This window comes from Rana temporaria, chromosome 2, assembly GCF_905171775.1.
Source record: "Rana temporaria chromosome 2, aRanTem1.1, whole genome shotgun sequence".
In the NCBI taxonomy this organism is placed as follows: Eukaryota; Metazoa; Chordata; class Amphibia; order Anura; family Ranidae; genus Rana; species Rana temporaria.
This window is the reverse complement of record NC_053490.1, coordinates 201140470-201160365: the sequence shown is the minus strand read 5'-3', so window position 1 is coordinate 201160365 and position 19896 is coordinate 201140470. Positions and strand designations below refer to the sequence as shown.

General features: G+C 46.5%; 1 protein-coding gene and 1 long non-coding RNA gene across 5 annotated transcripts in view; both read right to left on the bottom strand.

Annotated features, from left to right (window-relative positions):
• The window catches only part of MCF2L (MCF.2 cell line derived transforming sequence like), a 358322-nt gene that overhangs the window by 310668 nt on the left and 27758 nt on the right, over positions 1–19896 (bottom strand). The window lies entirely within an intron of this gene.
• Positions 5494–6207, bottom strand: LOC120926381. Its single transcript, XR_005746946.1, has 3 exons — positions 5974–6207; positions 5677–5874; positions 5494–5534 (listed from the first exon to the last, which is right to left on the bottom strand). It is a non-coding gene; the product is annotated as an uncharacterized LOC120926381 (long non-coding RNA).

The following is a 19896-nucleotide window of genomic DNA, read 5'->3' as shown; positions in this document are numbered from 1 at the left end:
TGTCGCCAAATCTGGATTGTTCTGTGTGCTAGACTGCGTTCTAGGGATGAGGTGCCATCCCTGGGCGGCAGGTCCAGAGAGGTCCAGGCGGAGCCGCTTTTCCCTAGCAGCCAATTAGAGGAGTTTTTCCCTTGTGGGGCATGCTGGGGAGGAGTATTTCTGTGGCGGAAGTCGTTGTTCTTGGTTCGTCGCGGGTTCCGGGTATGGCACCCACTAGGGTTGTCCAGATACCGATACCAGTATCGGTATCGGGACCGATACCGAGTATTTGCGGGAGTACTCGTACTCGCGCAAATACCCCCGATACCTAAATAGAATACTTCCCCCCCCCTTTCCCCCCCGCCGCTGCATCGCACCGCCACATCAAGGGACATGGCTAGAGGGACATTGCTGCATATGTGAGGGACATGGCTGCATATGTGAGGGACATGGCTAGAGGGACATGGCTGCATATGTGAGGGACATGGCTAGAGGGACATTGCTGCATATGTGAGGGACATGGCTAGAGGGACATGGCTGCATATGTGAGGGACATGGCTGCATATGTGAGGGACATGGCTAGAGGGACATGGCTGCATATGTGAGGGACATGGCTAGAGGGACATGGCTGCATATGTGGGGGACATGGCTGCATATGTGGGGGACATGGCTGCATATGGGGGGGACATGGCTGCATATGGGGGGGACATTTAAAAAAAGTATCGGTATTCGGTATCGGCGACTACTTGAAAAAAAGTATCGGTACTTGTACTCGGTCCTAAAAAAGTGGTATCGGGACAACCCTAGCACCCACCTTTAGGGTGTGCGCACATCGTGGGCCCCGCCACTATGGCCTACCTGGCCTGGGGTCGCGCGCAGCGCGGAGTTCCTGACTCTGGGCCCTCATGGCCTGGAGCAACTGATGCTGTCAGGGGCCCCAGTGACTTACTGGGTCCCCAGCTCTACTGAAGAGATCCTAAGCTACATGCTGTGCGGTGGGGGATCGGCTCAAGGAGAACCCGGAGGCAGGTTGTCTAAAAGGAGGCCTGAACGAACCATCGGGGATCTGGGTAACCAAAGACTGACAGATAACCTTGGCACTGTCAGTCGGTGACCCCAAGCACAATTTACTGGGAGGATAAGCTCAACTATTTAGCTCATCCAAGTTCTAGGCCTGTGGAAGAGGCCCCACTAGAACCAGGTCTGTGGCAGAGGCCTGTTCCTCCCAGCAACCTTAAAGTGGCACTCCAGCTGCCAGACTCGTGGCAGGAGCCTGTCCGGAGGCACTTCACCCACTGTGGCTAGAGTGGCGACGAACTGTATCTACCACTACTGAGAGCAGGATTGCTCTTCTCTCATCCAAGCCTGATACTGCAAGGGTCTCTTACTTCAACCTTTTCTGTCTACCTCATGTGATGTTGGTCGTGTTGGGCCGAGAAATAAAGCATTCAGAAAATCCTATTTGCTGATTGGACATTCGTTTACTGCTCTACTCACTACAATCACCCCTAGACGACGATTAGAGGTAACTTAATACGCCGATCCCAAAACAACCAGCGGCTCCTGAGGGGGTAGCGCTACACTTGCAATAATTACATGTAAAATTCAGCAGGCCGGTTGTACCCAAGTCGATCAACTTACATTCAGCCTGCATATATTCAGCCTGCATATGCATGGTTTGAACCATCTATGGCCGGCTTTACTCCCACTCTGATCCGTTTGAAAGTGTACCTCTAGACAAAACCTTTTCTTTTGCATTTGATAGGGCTGATAAAGGTGGGTAAGTAATGATGACCAAAACTGCTCAGATGGTTCCAGGACATGCCAGTTAACTCAATATGGTGATTTCAAACAAAAATGATCCATCATATCTGTAATTACTCCACCCACAAAGAGTTTTCTGTTTGAGTCTAAAAATGTGAATTGCTTTTAATAATTAAAGAAATGGGTGGAGGACTCTTAACTTTATTTTGTAATTTTTATTGACTGCAACATTTGCATAATTAGATTTTATGAATAAATATTACCGCTACAAAACTGGAAATATATTTCTGTAACATTTATAAGCACGCTTTGATAATATTGTTTCAGAAACATATACAGTACACTAAATAGGCTAGGGTAAAACTGGAAAATTACAAAACAGGGAAGTATCAAACAGCTGTCTGGTTTTTAGAACATAAAAGGCAACCTTTGTGAATGTTAATTCTATAGCTCCAGAGGGATATCTTGTCACTGGAACAGACTTGCTTCTTTGTACAGCACGGAACCCTAGAGGCCATTCACTCAGACTGCCTAGCAAGGCAACCAATAAATCCTCAGGGACATGAGCTTCTCCTAGGAGATAACTCTCTTATCAACCTGTGGCAGAAACATCTCGTCACCTAGCACTATTCACAATATGAAAGTAACCTCTTTTACAACTCTTCAAAGCAAGGGGAAGAGTCTGGATGGAAATAGAACTGCTACTTTTCTAAAGAACATTCATTACACAACTATTACAAAAACACATTGTATGTGTATGTGTATGTATATATATATATATATATATATATATATATATATATATATATATATATATATATATATATATATATACACACACACACACACATACATACATACATACATACACACACACACACACACACACACACACACACACACACACACACACACACACACATATACATACACACACACACACACACACACATACACACAGGGCCGCCAATAGGGGGGTAGGTGGGACACACAGAGTGGGGCTTGGGAGAGAGTACACATGAGAGCATGCTCATGACGTCATTTTCCCGACGGGCAGCGCGCGAAATTACGTTACGTCGGGCTTTGTGGATTGCGACGGGACAATAAAGTTGCGTCGGGTAAAAAAAAAGTTACGCGCCGGAAAAAAAAATTCAAAATTTAAAAAAAAACGCGGCGATCGAAAAAAAGATCTGTTTTTACAAGGTGTTACTAGTTTACACTTTGTAAAAGCAGAACTAATTTTACGTATGCAAACGTAAACTTACGCAGAAAACACAAAGCTGAAAAGCTTTGTGGATCTCCGTAAGTCCTCATTTGCATACGCAAAGCGGCATTTTGACTCGAAATGCCCCCAGCGGCGGATGCGGTACTGCATCCTAAGATCCGACAGTGTAAGTCTCTTACAGATGTCGGATCTTCTGCCTATCTTTGGAAAACTGATTCTGAGGATCAGTTCCAAAGATAGGCACAGGGATACGCAGGCTGAACAGCAGTTCCGCCTGCGTATCCCTTTTGAGGATTTGGCCCTATGTGTACATGGGTAATGCTGCCACATTTGGACATTGCATATACTGGCTGCGAGTGCTACACAATGGTTATACTTTGCGGCTCTTTGTCCCAGTGCACATTCATGAGTCTGACAAACAGACAGAAAACAAATGCCCCCACCGTGTGGCTGATATTTTTTGTTCGTATGAGAGGTTTAATAAAGCTGAATCAAATACAGAGCTCCTTTTAAAAGATTACCTACAAATCTATACATGCAATTCAAAAACAGAAATTTGTTAGAGCAAGCATGTAAAATGTGAGCATTAGGAACTACTAATATAGACTTACATTTAAAAGTAAAACTACAATCAAGTGTTGTTTAGGTCTCTAAATAGGGGTTAAATGGCTGCTGCTCATAAACATATAAAATACAAACATTTAAAAAATAAACAGGATCTTTATCTTATAATATTAACAGTTCACTAAAACAATACAAAGGAAAATCAAGTAGCATATTTTATTTAGACCATAGCAAATTACTAAAGGAAATATTTATATGGCTGATCCTGGCATTCTCTGATCTAAAAATCAGGAGCTGAGCAGAATTATATTAACCAAATAGCAGCTGCATGCCATCAGATACAGCTATTGTGAGGGTACAGTCACAGATTCTGACTATTATAATACAATTGTTGGCAGTAGAGATTGCCCCATGCATGCTTTTTGGCATAGATGGGAGAATCAATAACTTTTTCTAGTTCAGTCCATGGGGCCGAACAAGAGAAATCCTAGTTTATAGGGAGTTCAAATCTTTAAGATGTGGGTAAAAATACACAGGTGCACTGTCTAGCCCCCACTGATTTGTCCTTCGGTACATACTGCCCTAAACATTATTATCTCTAGGTGTGCCATCCAGCCGAAGCAGCCATCACTCGCTCACAGAGTTTGAGAGGTCGCCCATACCTAAAACACTGGAGACTCATGCAGCAGGGCTAACCACCCAGTGTGCATCGGGTCCAAGTTTTTTTTATAATAATGCCTACCTGTAAAAGAATGTACATGCTCACCTTACCTGCTTGTGCCACCGATCACTTCTCCAATCCTGAGAAATCTTAAGATGAAGTCACGGTCAGAGTCTGAATTTACGACAACAGATGTTCGATGTGAGCATGTTGTCGGAAAATCCGACCGTGTGTACGCTCCATCGGACATTTGCTGTCGGAATTTCCGACAACAAATGTTTGAGAGCTGGTTCTCAATTTTTCCGACAACAAAAGTTCTTGTCGGAAATTCCGATCATGTGAAGCCAATTCCGACGCACAAAAATCCACGCATACTCGGAATCAAGCAGAAAAGCCACACTGCCTATTGAACTTATTTGTTCTCGGCTCATCGTACGTGTTTTACATCACTGCGTTCTTGACATTCGGAATTTCCAACATTTGTGTGACTGTGTGTATGCAAGACAAGGTGGTGCTGCAGTATTAAAGTGTGTATCTAGGATATGATGTAATGGGAAGAAGTACTGTTTTTCCTCTGTGTATACTTGTTTGTGTTTAGTTCCCGTTTCCTGTCTCCATGCTGAAAAGATATGTTCTGATATTTCTCCATAAAAGAAAAGCATATTTCTATTTACAAGAAGCTTCCACTGCATTATTTCAATATTCTGACAACAGGTTATGGGCCCAGCGCACCCAGGCACTGGAAAGAGAACTCTGCAACTCAATGAGTACTGTATACAAGCTACTGAAAGATGGCAAGTGGTTCAGATGTGAAGTTTGCAATTGTAAAGCTGAACAATGCCAATTACCAGCTGTGGAAGTTTAAACTACTGTAGAAATGTTTCCAAGTAAGGATGACTTATGGAAAGTGCTAAATACAGGCAGACCAACAAATGGAGAAACGTTGGAATGGGACAGTAATGATAGACAGGCAAAAGCGACTATGAAAGAATTTGGCTCATGTATGGAGGCATGAGGTTGCCAACATCTCTGTATCAATTGAAAAAGATGAATACCTCTAAGTGAGGTGAGATTTTTCGGGCAACCAAAAAAAATAGTGACAACTAGGTCATAAAAATATATAAATTTTAATACATTAATTTACAGCATAAACATTTCATAGTGACAACATTATTTAAAAAAAAAATGGAAGATTCCAGGATAGAGAAAATTGTTACTGCTAGAGGATCACCACACACCCCAGGACTAGGCTAAGGGTATAGGTGATCATTTATCCGACGCGTTTCAGATGTCTCAATAATACATCTTTCTTCAGGGAATAGAAAGCAGCAAGAGTTTTTCCTAAAACAAAAGAAGGGTATATAATAACATACATATAAAGTATATACCTGTGACCAAAGATTTGTTTTTTGACATTTGCAGCATGTAGAAAAGAGGGGGGAGAGATGGAAAGCTCAATATGTAAAAGGAAAGTGGAACTCACCCCTTTCCAGACACAGAGCGCCTAGATCATCCCCATGGAGCTTGTGTGTGAGCCGCAATCAGGGCAACCAAACCAGATGGTGTACTTAATGTCCATAACGATCCCCCAATCCAGAGGACTCCATAACCATGGGGGGGTGGAGTAACATAAGTCTCCACAAAGGAGTCAGCAGTCATAGAACAATAGGAGGTGTAATGGCTGGGGAGAGATTTAGGTAAATATGTACAGGGAGGGTATTAGATTCTTCACTAAAAAGTGAGACCAAAAATAGAAACAATCTCCCTAAAGTGTACTTACCACTCCCAGTGCATCAGCTCAAATAAAGGTGAACAACCATTCCAGTCAAAGAAACCAAACTTGACCAGAAGCCAAAATAACCTCCAGCTCCAACAGGGGAAGGGAGGAAAGTGAATGCTGACAGGAAAACCCCCCCTGACTTCCCTTTATACTTACTTTGAGGATGATGGACCTCAGGTGTGGATGATCCATTCACTCCGGCGATGTAGCAGCTGTTCCTTGAATGGGATAATTGGTTGTGAGTGGAGCAGTGAATAGACATTGGGGCTCAACTAGAGTGATTCCTATCCTCCAAATCCCCCATGTTTGGCGTGCAAACAGCGCGCCCACTACTGACGTCAGCGTCAGGTGGCCGAGCTCTGATCAATCAGGGCACGACACCGTGGACATGCCGCTGGTGACGCGCATCCTGCGCGTCACACAGCACATGACCCACGGCGTCTTGTGTGATCACAGAATCCCGAAAGGTCATGTGACGACAGCGCACCCAATCAGGTGCACGAGATGTCAGATGACTGAACATGAACGCAATACACACAGTGGAGCCACCCACTGTGCGCGTCACAGCGACGCGAATGAAGTGCGCTTAACAACCGGACAGAGAAAAATAAAGAAGTGTCCGCACAGAAGGGGCGGAAATTACTACCCACTCCAGAGAGCCTAGTAGTCCATAGGTTTAGACAACAGCAATAAAATTGCAGTTTCGGGACATCATTGAACCAGGGAACCCGGAGAAATAAGGGAATCAGAGGATAAATGCAGGGCAAATAAAATGGGACCATTGGAGGAACGCTTCATGAAGCGAGGGCAAACTCCTGAGGATAGGGCAAAGATATTCACTATGCCTGGGTATTTCAGAACTGACAGATGAGAAAGTCTGACAGTTGAAAGGGAGATAAAGTCACCACTGCCGGGTAGGGGAGAGCCTCTAGGGCATGAAATGCCCCTGGGGCGGGCACAAAGGTGCTACTCTCCCCCGGCAGTGGATGGAGGAGCCCTCTTGTGATTGGTTGAGATGGGACCATTACGGACATCAACAACATCCAGAAAGGGCCGATGAAGAAGCGGTACTTGACACATATGGCTCCTAGTTGGAAAGCCACAGGGTGCACTGTCAACAAATCATCAATAGTTGATCACAGGTTTACAATCAAATTTTTCATGTATAAATCCAAAAAGAGAACTCTTTAGCTCATACATTTACAAAATCAAAATCATACAGTAATTTATAAATATAAATCCTACTTATTACAAATCTCAGCCTGAGACCCCAGTATCCCAAAGGGTACAGTTAGGGTTTGAATAGGGAGGGGGGGAAAAAAAAAAAAAAAAAAAAAAAAAGAGAAAAAAAAAAAAGAAGGGGGAGGGGGAGAAAGAGGCGGGAAGGGGGGGGGGGATAAAGGGAGAAAAAATTGGGGAAAAAAGACAATTTTAACAGTTAGTCGGTTCAGGAAAAGGGGGAAGGGGAAGGGACAGGAGGATGATCTCCCAGTGGCAAGTGGGGGCTAGTCCGTTTTCCCCGAACTGAACCCCTCTAAGAAGGGCCTAAAGCTCTCCATCTCGTTGAGTCCTGGAAAGGTTGTAGCTTTAAGGCATCTGATCCAGCGCATCTCGCGCTGGAGAAGTACCTTGTTCCAGTCCCCCCCACGTAGAGGGATATGTATTCTGTCAAGAACGGAAAAGTTGACTTTGGGCATATGGTACCCATGTGCTTTGGCCACGTGTCTCCCAAGGGGTAAATATAAATTGCCAATTCTCATGGAATGCATGTGTTTTTCCACTCTTTTATAAAGAGGTTGTTTGGTCTTGCCAACGTAGAAGGAACCACACTGGCACTGCATGAGGTAGACTACTCCCCGTGTGGTACAGTTGGCAAAATGTTTTAGCGAGAGAGTCTCCCCATTGGGCAATGCCAGTGTGGTCCTCCTACCAATGACCTCACATTGCGCGCAGTGTCCACATGGGAAAGTCCCATGGGTCTTGCAGGGGTCTTTGGCAGAGTTGCCTTTGTATTCGCTCCGGACCAAAATAGTCCCCAGTGAATCCGCACGTTTAAACGTGAGCTGAGGTCTATCCAAGAGTAAATTTTGGAGGATGGGGACCTCAGTGAGTATAGGCCAAAATTTCGTTATTATTCTTCTAATTCTTGCATGCTCATTTGAGAACCCCAAAATGATCCTTGAGTTGTTTTCTTCAGATCTGACATTTTGTGATTTGGTTTTAAAAATCAACTTGCGTCTGTCTAAGGCTTTAACTCTGTTAAACGCTTTCCGGAGACAGGTTTTGGTGTATCCTCTGGCGGATAGCCGGAGGGAGAGTGCATTGCATTGTTCGTGGAAGTCATCTTCCATCGAACAGTTTCTCCTGATTCTAAGAAACTGGCTATAGGGTATAGACCTCTTGAGGGGTTCGGGGTGAAAGCTACCCGCATGTAATATGGTATTCCCAGCGGTCTCTTTCCTAAAAAGGGTGGAGTAAATTTTACCATCGGGATCTTTTTTGATTTTAATGTCCAAAAAACTGATTTCTGATTGATCGTGAGACATGGTAAAGAACAAATTAAATTTGTTGACATTCATAAGTCTCAGAAGTTCATCGAGGCCACTTTGCGGTCCATCCCAAATAATAAAAATGTCGTCGATGTAACGCTGCCAAATTAAAATATGGGCAGCGCACATCGACGCATTCTCTCCCAGGAGGAAATCCCGCTCCCACTCCCCCAGGTACAGGTTGGCGTAGGAAGGGGCACAGCACGTTCCCATAGCCACACCCTGTACCTGGAGGTAGTGGGAGCCCTGGAAGAGAAAGGTGTTATGATACAAAATAAATTCTAACATAGTAAGGATGAAGACGTTGAACTTGAAATCAGTGGTTGGCTGCTGCTTGAGAGCCTGTTCAACAGCCCTCAACCCAGATGAATGGGGAATGCTGTTGTACAGGGTCTCAACGTCGACGGAGACCAAGATGGCGTCCGTCGGTATCGTCATATCTTCAAGCATCTGTAGCAGATGTATAGTATCTTTGGTGTAAGATGGTAGGTTGAGAACGTGTGGTCTCAAATATTGGTCAATGACCTCACTGACACCTTCAGAGATTGAGCCATTACCCGATATTATGGGTCTCCCCGGAGGGTCCACAAGGTTTTTGTGGACCTTAGGGAGAGCATAGAAGGTGGGTTGTCTGGGATGTGGGACCCTTATAAAGTCCCATAAGTCTTTAATTATGACTCCTCGATGAAAGAAGTCATCGACGAGGTCATAAAATTGTTTATTGAAGCCATCAACCTGAGCTGGCGTAATTTTGAGATAACATTCCTTATTATTTAGAATTTTGAGACACATTCGCTCATAATTATTGTTGTTCATCAAGACCACATTTCCCCCTTTGTCAGAGGCTTTGATAGTAATATCTGAAAGATTTCTAAGAGTTTTCAAAGCTAGTTGTTGTTCGGAAATTAGATTTGAATGGACACTGTCCTTTTTCATGGCTTCAAGCTCTTTGGCAGTTTCTCTGACGAAGTGGGAAATGGCTGGATTTTGATTAAGTAAAGGAAATTTATTTGATCTTCGTTTGAATCTGGACATTGGATCCTTATTTATGGTGTTATCCTCATTATCCATTTCCTCCAAATCCTCATCATCCCAAGCTCCATCCAATGTCTCATTCTCTTGAAGCAGGAGATTTAAATCCCTAAGGGCTTTGAAATCTGCTGCCTTAAGGTTGGGGGCCAGTTCTCTAAGTGGATCAATGTGTTTTGCATATAGGCTTTTGTAGAATAGCCTACGGGCAAACAAATGAATGTCTTTAACAGCATCAAATATGTTCGTACCCATATTAGGACAGAAAGAAAGTCCCAATGACAAGACCTCATGCTCTACAGCTGTGAGGCTGTGGGAGGAAAGATTGATGATGTTCAGACCTCCTCCTGGTTTAGATTCGGTAGTGTAGGGGGTATGTCCATTATTGTTAAATTGGGGGATGCTGCTGGCATCCCCCTTTTGTCCAAAAAAGCGACTATAAGCTTATTAGTGGAAGATGACCAGCTTATCCACATAAGAACAGAGAAAACAGCCAAAGGTATGTGGAAAAACGTTATAAAGATGAGACTAGAAGAAGGCCAGCATATGTGTGACCACACGAATGCTATGCTAGAGATCATAGCTCAGCTACGTGCCATCGGAGAAGACATCAAAGATAACCATATTGTTGCCCTGCTCCTCTGTAGCCTTCCAGAGATATATACTGCTCTTATTAACGCTTTAGAAACCAGACCGGAGCAGGAGCTGACACTGAAATATGTCAAAGGAAAATTAAATTGATGAATATGACAGAAGGAAAGAAAGTATGCACCATGATGATAAAGCTCTTAAGATGTACAAAGGCACAAAAAACAGTCACTAAGGCACAAAAAACAGTCACTAAATAAGGACTGTTCTATCTGGAAAGCTGAGCAGTAAAGGCTAGAGCTATCCACTAAAGAAAGAGTCAAAGCAGCCACAAAGGAAACTGCAGACACATCATGGAGTGGCACCTTGAAAGTAACAGTGCGGCAAGCCACACGGCTAGTGCATAGACTCATGTGCAACAAGCCACATGACTAGCGAGGAGACCTTCTTCAGAAACATTGATTACAGTGCAGAAGACAACATTTTCTTAGCAAACTGCAAAAGCATCACTTCAGAAGGTAAAAGGCAGGGCTTCACTACAAGGCAAGCAAAGTATCCTTGGCTTGGGGGACCCAATTAAGAGAACATCGGTCATGTCACTCCTGGAGGAGGGTATGCCGCGTCTTCTGTGCTTACAAGAGACATTTGACCAGGGATACAGTTGCTCAGCTGAATAGCCGGAAATTCCAATCCCAGTACCATTCGGTACACTCCTCTCATTCAAGGGGGGTGAGCGATATGGTGGGGAGGGGAATGATGTTCTCTTGCACAGAGTCCTGTGTAGACGATCAGGGACGATATATATTTCTCTTTTGCCTAATTGCGAACAGACCATATGTCCTGGCCAATATTTATATTCCCCCACCATTTAAGCTGGACATCCTATATAGGCTTGTTGAGTTTACACTGGATAAAACAGGAGTTCCAGTGATAGCTGTTGGCGACTATAATGAGGTTTTGGATAGAAGCCTGGACAGATTTCCTCCTGGGAACAAACCCAGCACACCAAGCAAGGGGCGACTGGCACGGTTCCTGGAGGAAATGGGGATGAGGGACATATGGCGAACTTGCTACCCACAGATACGTCAATATTCGTGTTATTCCAGTTGTCATCGTACCCTTTCTAGAAATGATATGGCTTTGGGTAGCGAGGAAGCAATGCTCCTGGTAAAGGGAATAAATTACGGCCCCAGAGGGGTCTTGGACCACTCCCCCCTGGTGCTAACAATAAAGATTGGAGCCAAAGCTTCCCGCAACAAGTGGAAAATTAATCCGGGTTGGCTTGAGCTGATTGGTGACTCAGGAAACCTGGAGCTTAAATTGAAAGAGTACGTATAAATCAATACGGGGTCGGCACCGACGGGGGTGGTCGGGGACTCTTTGAAAGCCTTTTTAAGGGGCCTTCTGATCCAGCAGGCAGCAAGAGCAAAAAGAGAAGGCAGAGAGCAAGAGGGTAATCTTTAACGGGAGACCACCCAAGCAGAGCTGAGGTATATTGAGGAGCCCACTCCAACTAGGCGGAAAGAATGGTTGGAAAAGCAGTTTGAGTACAGAACGGCTACCATGAGAGGAGCAGAAAACAAGCGAATACTGCAGAGGCAGAGCCATTTTGGAGAGGGGGAGAAGGTAGGGCGCAGGCTGTCTGTTCTGAGTAGAACCAAACTCCCCTCCATCAAACGTCCCAGCAATAAGGACAACAGTAGGAGAAATCTGTGGTGATACATATGTTTTGTGAATACTATAAAGCGTTGTATAAGTTCAAAAAGGGGGTTGGGCGTGGAGCCATGGAAACTTTCTTTCAGGCAATAACAGTCCCCACTTTGCCAGTTAATGGTAAACAGGATTTAGAGGCACCAATCACCCTAGAGGAAATTCAAGCAAGCAGTGGCCGAAATGCCCAACCAGAAGTCCCCATGCCCGGATGGTCTTCCAATAGAGGTATATAAACGTTATGGCGAGATACTGCTTCCAGAATAGCTGAGGACACTGGAGGGGGCAGCAAGCGAGGGGGTACTTCCTCGCTCGATGTCGGAATGTAATTCGATGTCGATTATCGTAATTCACAAGGAGGGGAAAGACCAACTTCATCCCTCATTCTACCGCCCAATTTCCCTACTATGTACTGATGTAAAGATCCTAGCCAGAGTACTCGCCACCCGCTTAAATAGATACATCAATAATCTTATCCATCCAGACCAGTCAGGTTTTATACCAGGCAGGGCAACAAGTACCAACATTAGAAGGACCTTTCTAAATTTACAGACACCAACAGATAATGAGGGTTCTAGAGCGGTGCTGTCTCTCGATGCCGCAAAGGCTTTTGATAGCCTAGAATGGACATATCTATGGAAAGTGCTAGAGGACTTTGGCTTTGGACCTTTTTTTATTAGTTGGGTTAAATTACTGTACAGTGAACCAAAAGCAAAAATCAGAACAAACAACGAGCTGGCAGAAGTGTTCCAGCTGGAGAGAGGGATGAGACAGGGGTGTCCCCTATCCCCCCTTTTGTTCGACCTTGCTATGGAGCCTCTGGCAATTATGGCTAGATCGAGGTCGAATATAATGGGGTTTAGAAGACAGCAGGGGGAAGACAAGGTTGCATTGTTTGCTGTTGATGTTCTCTTTTTCCTAGGAGATGTTGGAACCACATTAGACAGAGTGATGAAAATGGTTGGGGAATTTGGTCAGTTTTCAGGCCTGGCCATTAACTGGGAAAAATCCACCTTGCTACCATTGGATCCACTTCATCCCCAGATATCGCCAGGCGATTCCCAACTAAGTGTGGTCACAAAATTCAAATATTTAGGGATTTGGGTTACAAAAGGATGTTACCCAATCTGCCAACATTAATATTGCCCCACTTTTACTTAAATTAAAACAAAAAAGAGATATCTGGAAAAGACTCCCTCTGTCTGTAGCAGGACGATGCAATTTAATAAAAATGATATGGCAGCCACAGATACTATACCTGCTTCACAACTCACCGATCTGGATAGGACAAATGTGGTTTAAGAGAATAGAGTCGCTATTCAGAGAATTAATATGGAGGGGTGGTCAAGCCAGGATTAGTTTGCAAACGCTACAACTTCCTGTAAAAGAGGGGGGCATGGCGGTTCCACACCCAAGGCTATACTTTGTGGTGTCGCAATTGCAACACCTGGCGGGTTGTGGAACCCCAGAGTTAGATTGTCCCAATAGTCAACTATTGCTAACAGGGAATCCCCATAGGCTGCTTGTGGAAGCCTTAGAGGCAGACTTTTTCTTCTACAAATATCCGACCACAAAATTAGTATGGCAGACAACAAAGGTAGTGCTGGGGTATGTTGAGGCAGGGCCGGCGCTAGGCATAGGCGAGTCAGGCGACTGCCTAGAGCGCCAGAGTAGGGGGAGCGGCAAAATCCGGATCCCCAGCCACTCGCTGGGGATTCGCCGCCAGGCTAGGAGGCGGTTTGCGCCGTGAAGACATCACCTTCATCACGATATTGCCAGCCTGCAGCGCCGTAGCAGCGGCAGTGAGATGAGGGGAGAGAGCTGGGACAGCAGCTGGCCGGGAATAGCGTGATGAAGGTGATGTCTTGATGATGATTTATGGTGGAAGTTGAATGCTACACCGGCCAGGGCTGGTGAGATCATAGACTGAAGCCCTGCATGCAAGCCACGATGTCCGATGCACCGCCGCCTCCCCCCCTCCTCCTGGTCGCTCGGGGTCGGGATCTGTTGTCAGAGTAGAGTAGACAGACTGGCAGCAGCGCCGTTCTCCTTCAGAAAAGACTTAACCCCCGCTGGCTCAGGTACACAATAGAAGCACAGGCAGCACACTGTCACAAGAAATTATAAAATGTACTCTGCTGTGCTGTCAAGTTTAACTTTGTGTACAGAGGGGGAACTGGTTTGTGTGTGTGGGGGGGGCAGATATGTGTGTGTAGGGGGGGGGTTACAGAGTGGGAACGTGTGTGGGGAGGCAGATTGTGTGTGTGGTACAGAGTGGGAACTGGTGTGGGCGGAGACAGGTGTGTGTGACTGTGTGGGGGGGTGCAGAGTGGAGACTGGGGGGGACAGAGTGGGAGCTGCAGTGGGGGGGGCAGATGTGCATGGGGGTACAGAGTGGGAACTGGAGGGGGAACAGAGTGCGAACTGGTGTGGGGGGGCAGATGTACATGGGGGTACAGAGTGGAAACTGGAGGGGGAACAGAGTGCGAACTGGTGTGGGGGGGCAGATGTACATGGGGGAATAGAGTGGAAACTGGAGGGGGAACAGAGTGCGAACTGGTGTGGGGGGGCAGATGTACATGGGGGTACAGAGTGGAAACTGGAGGGGGAACAGAGTGCGAACTGGTGGGGACGACGACGACGACGACATACGTGTGTGTGTAGGGGTACAGAGTGGGAACTGGTGTGGGCGGAGACAGGTGTGTGTGTGTGGGGGGGGGGGGGATACAGAGTGGGACCTGGTGTGTGGGGGGGGGCAGGTGTGTGTGTGTGTAGGGGGGAACAGAGTGGGGACTGGGGGGGGACAGAGTGGGAACTTCTGTGGGGGGGGGGAGATGTGCATGGGGGTACAGAGTGGGAACTGGTGTGGAGGGGGACATATGTGTGTGGAGGGGTACAGAGTGGGAACTGGTGTGGGGGGGCAGAGGGGTACAGAGTGGGAACTGGTGTGTGGGGGGGGCAGATGTGTGTGTGTGTGTGTGTGGGGAGGGGTACAGAGTGGGAACTGGTGTGGAGGGGGAGATGTGCAGAGGGGTACAGTGTGGGAACTGGTGTGTGGGGGAGGGGGACAGATGTGTGTGTGTGTGTGTGTGTGTGTGTGGGGGGAGGGTACAAAGTGGGAACTGGTGTGGGCAGAGACAGGTGTGTGTGTGGGGGGGTACAGAGTGGGACCTGGTGTATGGGGGGGGACAGGTGTGTGTGGGGGGGGGGGGCAGAGTGGGAACTTCTGTGGGGAGGGGGGGCAGATGTGCATGGGGGGTACAGAGTGAGAACTGGTGTGGGGGGGGGAACATATATGTGTGTGTGTGTGTGTGGAGGGGTACAGAGTGGGAACTGGTGTGGGGGGGCAGATGTGCAGAGGGGTACAGAGTGGGAACTGGTGTGTGGGGGGGGGGGCAGATGTGTGTGTGTGGGGAGGGTTACAGAGTGGGAACTGGTGTGGGGGGCAGAGGGGTACAGAGTGGGAACTGGTGTGTGGGGGGGGGGCAGATGTGTGTGTGGGGAGGGTACAAAGTGGGAACTGGGGGGGCAGAGTGGGAACTGGTGTGGGGGGGGGGACAGATGTGTGGGGGAAACATATGTGCAGGGAGGTACAGAGTGGGAACTGATGTGTGTGTGTGTGGGAGGGGGGTTTAAGGGGAACAAAGGTGGGGGGTGCAGAGGGGGAATAGGCGTTCTGGATGATACAGTGATGGGGTGATCAGAGGTGTAAAGGTGGAAGAATTGTGGTGATCTGAGACCTAAAAATACAGGAATTGGGGTGATTTGAGGTGTGGAGGTTCAAATCCAGTTTTGTAAAAAAATAAAAATAAATGCAGATCTTTTTGCAGGTCAAAAAATGTGCATTTTTTATTGTTTTTTTTCTAGGAGCGTAGCATTGTCCGTGTATCTGTCGCTCGTACAGACAGGCAGTTACACAGTTGGCCTCTCTGTATATTGCTCTAGCCTGTGGACCACGGCTGGCGTGAGGAAGTGAGCCAACGCCATCCTCTAGTTGTCTTTTGGCCGGGTCCAGAGGCACAGGTGCAGGCCTGTGGACCACAGCAGAAGAAATAGGTGAAGAGGCACCGCAAAAATCTCAGTGAGGGGTGGAGCGAATGGCACGGGGGGGGGGGGGGGCGTCAAAATGAGGCTTCGCCTAGGGTGTCAAAAATCCTTGCACCAGCCCTGTGTTGAGGCAACAGAATTTTCTCCCCTATGGAGTATTAAAAACTTACAGGAAGTAATGAGTATAGAAGAACCGGGGGAGTGGGTGAGACAGGGCATAAATCGCTTAATACATCTGTTTGAGGGTAATATTATGAAAACATTCTTAGAATTAACAAGGGAATTCAATATACCAAACAAGACATTCTATAAATACCTTCAGGTTCGCCATGCCATCCAAGCACAATTTAGCTCACAAACAGTTATATGGACCCAGATTCCCGCCCTTCTTAAAGTAATTAAGGCAAGAACACCTAAAGGCTTAATTTCAGTAATGTATAACATTCTGGGGGCTAGAGCAATAAGTAGAGCGGGTCCCTCCAGGAGCAGAGAGGGATGGGAAAGGGACGTGGGGACAATAACCTTTGAACAGTGGGAGAGGATCTTACAATGAGGAGCATTGGTCTCGATCGCTCCAGCGCAGAGACTGTCCCACCTGTTTTTACTGCACAGGGTATATTATACCCCCCCATAAGATGTTTAAACTAGGGTGGAGGCAAAATAATGAATGCCCAAGGTGCAAAGCTAAAGGGGATGTTATACATATGGTTTGGAAGTGCCCAAGGCTTTATGGCTACTGGGTGGAGATAATCGAGAGGATTAACAAGGCATTTGGATCCCCCCTTGACCCAGTGGCTATGACTTGCCTCCTGGGGTGTATGGAGGACAACAGAGTCCCACCAGGCAATTTGGAAGCAGTATTGAGATGCCTATTTCAGGCACGCAAGATAATAGCCCAAAAATGGCAGGCACACGTTCCCCCATTCCCCAGAAAACTGGGCAGCGACTATTAACTTAACTATCTCCAGCGAAAGAGTGTGCCTCACTAGACAGGGAAATTATGGGAAATTTGGGAGACTGTGGGGACCTTGGTTGAGGGCTGCGGGGGACCTCTTGTAGGGGGATCCAGTGATGCTATCCGCCTTGGCCCACAAAGACCCAACGCCCCCTGTCAATAATGGTCTTTAACAATTTATCCGCCCCGTTACTTTTTAGGCAGGGTCTCCTAGAGGGGCCTGTATGTACATTGCTCTCCTGGGAGATTCTCCCCACCACAAATCAAGGAGGCACTGAGTACAGCGGTGTGGTCTACCCTCTTCCTCGGTTAGGCAATCATAGGGGTAGTACGCTCTTCAAGGATGGGGTAGGGAAGGGGGGGTGGGAGGGAGAAATAAGTGTATCGATATAGGTGAAAATAGTAGGAAGAAGATACCTTTGGTTGTCTAAAATAACTGTATACTTTTTCATTGAGGGTTATTTTGCCATTTTCTTTTGTACGCTGTAACTATGCTATTTGCACTTATCAATTGTTGGATCAAGAAAACTAAAATAAAAATAAATGAATAAAAAAAAAAAAAAAAAAAAAAAAGTATCCTTGTAAATAAAGTGCTGTATTTTCCAGAACTAGAAGGCAACCTTCTATCAGTGAAAAGTTTTGCAAACAACGGTCTCACAGTTAAGTTCCAGGGGGATGAATGCACAATTCACAATAAGCGATTCCTCCAAAAAGGAAAATTGGACAATCACCTATACAAGCTCATCACCACAGACCAGCAAGCCAATGTAATCTCTAAAGACCTACACAGCTAGTGTATTCACTTATGGCACAGGCAACTGGAGCACAGAAGTCCAGAAGCTGTACAGTTATACATTATAATGAGAGGCTTTTTAGAAGATTTGACAATAGAAAAGTGCTCATATAATGCAAGAGATGCATAGAAGCAAAAGCCACATGTGCTCGCCTTCCACAGGCTTTTCAAATAAAAAAACACCCACCCCCTGCAGCTCATACACAGTTAATTCAAAGGAACAATTTAAATGAAGTTATGGTTACCAGCAACATCCAATCCAAAACTGGTTGGATATGTGGATGCTGATTGGGCCGGGGTCTGCACAGACTGCAAATCCACAAGTGGATTAATCTTCCGGTATGGGGAAGGAACCATAAGTTGGTCTAGTCAAAAGCAGGTAACTGTCGCTCTATCTTCAACTGAAGCAGAGTACATTACAGCAGCACACGCATGTCAAGAAGCGATATTGTTACGTACCTTAGGTGTGAGCCTGATGCGTGGAGGGAGACCTCCCGTACAACCCCGACTTGGAGACCACTAGAGCGGAGACAGTGGTGGTAAGAGCACGGTGAGGTAAGGGTGCCTGTTCTGGTCCTCGCTGCTTGGTGTAGAGAAGCCAAGAGGAAGCTGGAACCGCTGGACAGGGAGCTGGGGATGCAGGTGGGCAGGTGCAATTTTGCAGAGCTGCGGGTGAAGGTCAGCAGAACAGCGGATGCAGGTCAGCAGAACAACGAATGCGGTCAGCGGATGTAGATCAGCAGAGCAGCGGAGTCAGGCAAGCCGGGTCATACACATCAGGGTAACAGCATAAATGACAGGCAGAAGAATAGTCTGAGTCCAGGCAGGGTCTTGGCAACAGGTAATCAGGCAGGAAACTGAACAGGGTCAACAAGCCGAAGTCAGGACTGGAGATAGAAGCAAGGTCAGGAAGCTGGGTCATACACAGGAACAGAATGCTTTGCACAGAAACAGGAACAAAGGGAACAGACGCAGATCAACCCGCAAGGTGCAGCATTCTAGTGCGTCTTTTATAGGCCATTGGGCGCCAAAAGGTGCGTCTAACGCACACGCATGCGCATAGGCTCGCGCAAAGGCCGTAATTCGTGCATAGGCCGTGATTCACCCATGCGCATAGGCACATGCAAAGTCTGTGATTCGCGCATGCGCATAGGCGCAAGCCTTCTGAAGCGGGCAGTACGTCCCTGACAGATATGGATTTGTCAACTTTTTGTAGACATTGAAGTAGACATGTCAAAACCAATTCCCATTTTTGAAGACAACCAGGATGTATTAAGCTTGCAATCAGAAAGGGTCAATTCTAGGACCAAACACATTGATGTCAAGTATCACATACTGAGGGACAATCAAGAGTAAAGTTTTATTGACCTTCAATATTGCCCGTCAGAGGAGATTACTGCTGATGCACTCACAAAGCCTTTATTGAAGTTATAGTTATTTCCAGAAGACGCTAAAAATAAATTTAATTTGACATAGCACATGCTGTTGAGAAGGGGTGTTGGAAGAAGAACATAGTGGCCCAGATTCTCGTAGGGCGGCGTAAATGTAAGCGGGTGTAGCGTACCGTAGTTACGCTACGCCGCCGCAACTTAGAGAGGCAAGTGCTGTATTCACAAAGCACTTGCGTCCAAAGTTACGTCGGCGTAGCGTAAATGTGCCGGCGTAAGAGCGCCTAAATCAAATGAGGAAAAATCATGACCCCACGTAAATGACGCTTTTTTCGAACGGCGCATGCTCAGTATCACGTTGAATTTTCAAATTAAATTACGCCTGCTCAATGCCTAGTCGACGTGAACGTAACTTACGTCCAGCCCCATTCACGGACGACTTACGCAAACGACATAAAATACGATGCTGTTCGTACGTTTCCGAAGTCCATACCTAACATGACTTCCCCCTGCTTTATGAGGGGTAACTTTACGCTGGCGTATGTCTTACGTAAACGACGTATCTTGATACGCCGGGCGCACGTACGTTCGTGAATCGGCGTATCTAGCTAATTAGCATATTCAACGCAGAAATATATGGAAGCGCCACCTAGCGGCCAGCGTAAATATGCACCCTAAGATACAACGGCGTAGGAGACTTACGCCGCTCGTATCTAGGCAACTGTGAGGCGTATCTGATTCTATGAATCAGGCGCCGAGTTGCCACGGGCCGCACTCAGAGTTACGACGGCTTATCTAGAGATACGCCGGCGTAACTCCTTTGAGAATCCGGCTAAGTAGCTTTAGCAGAACTATACATATGCA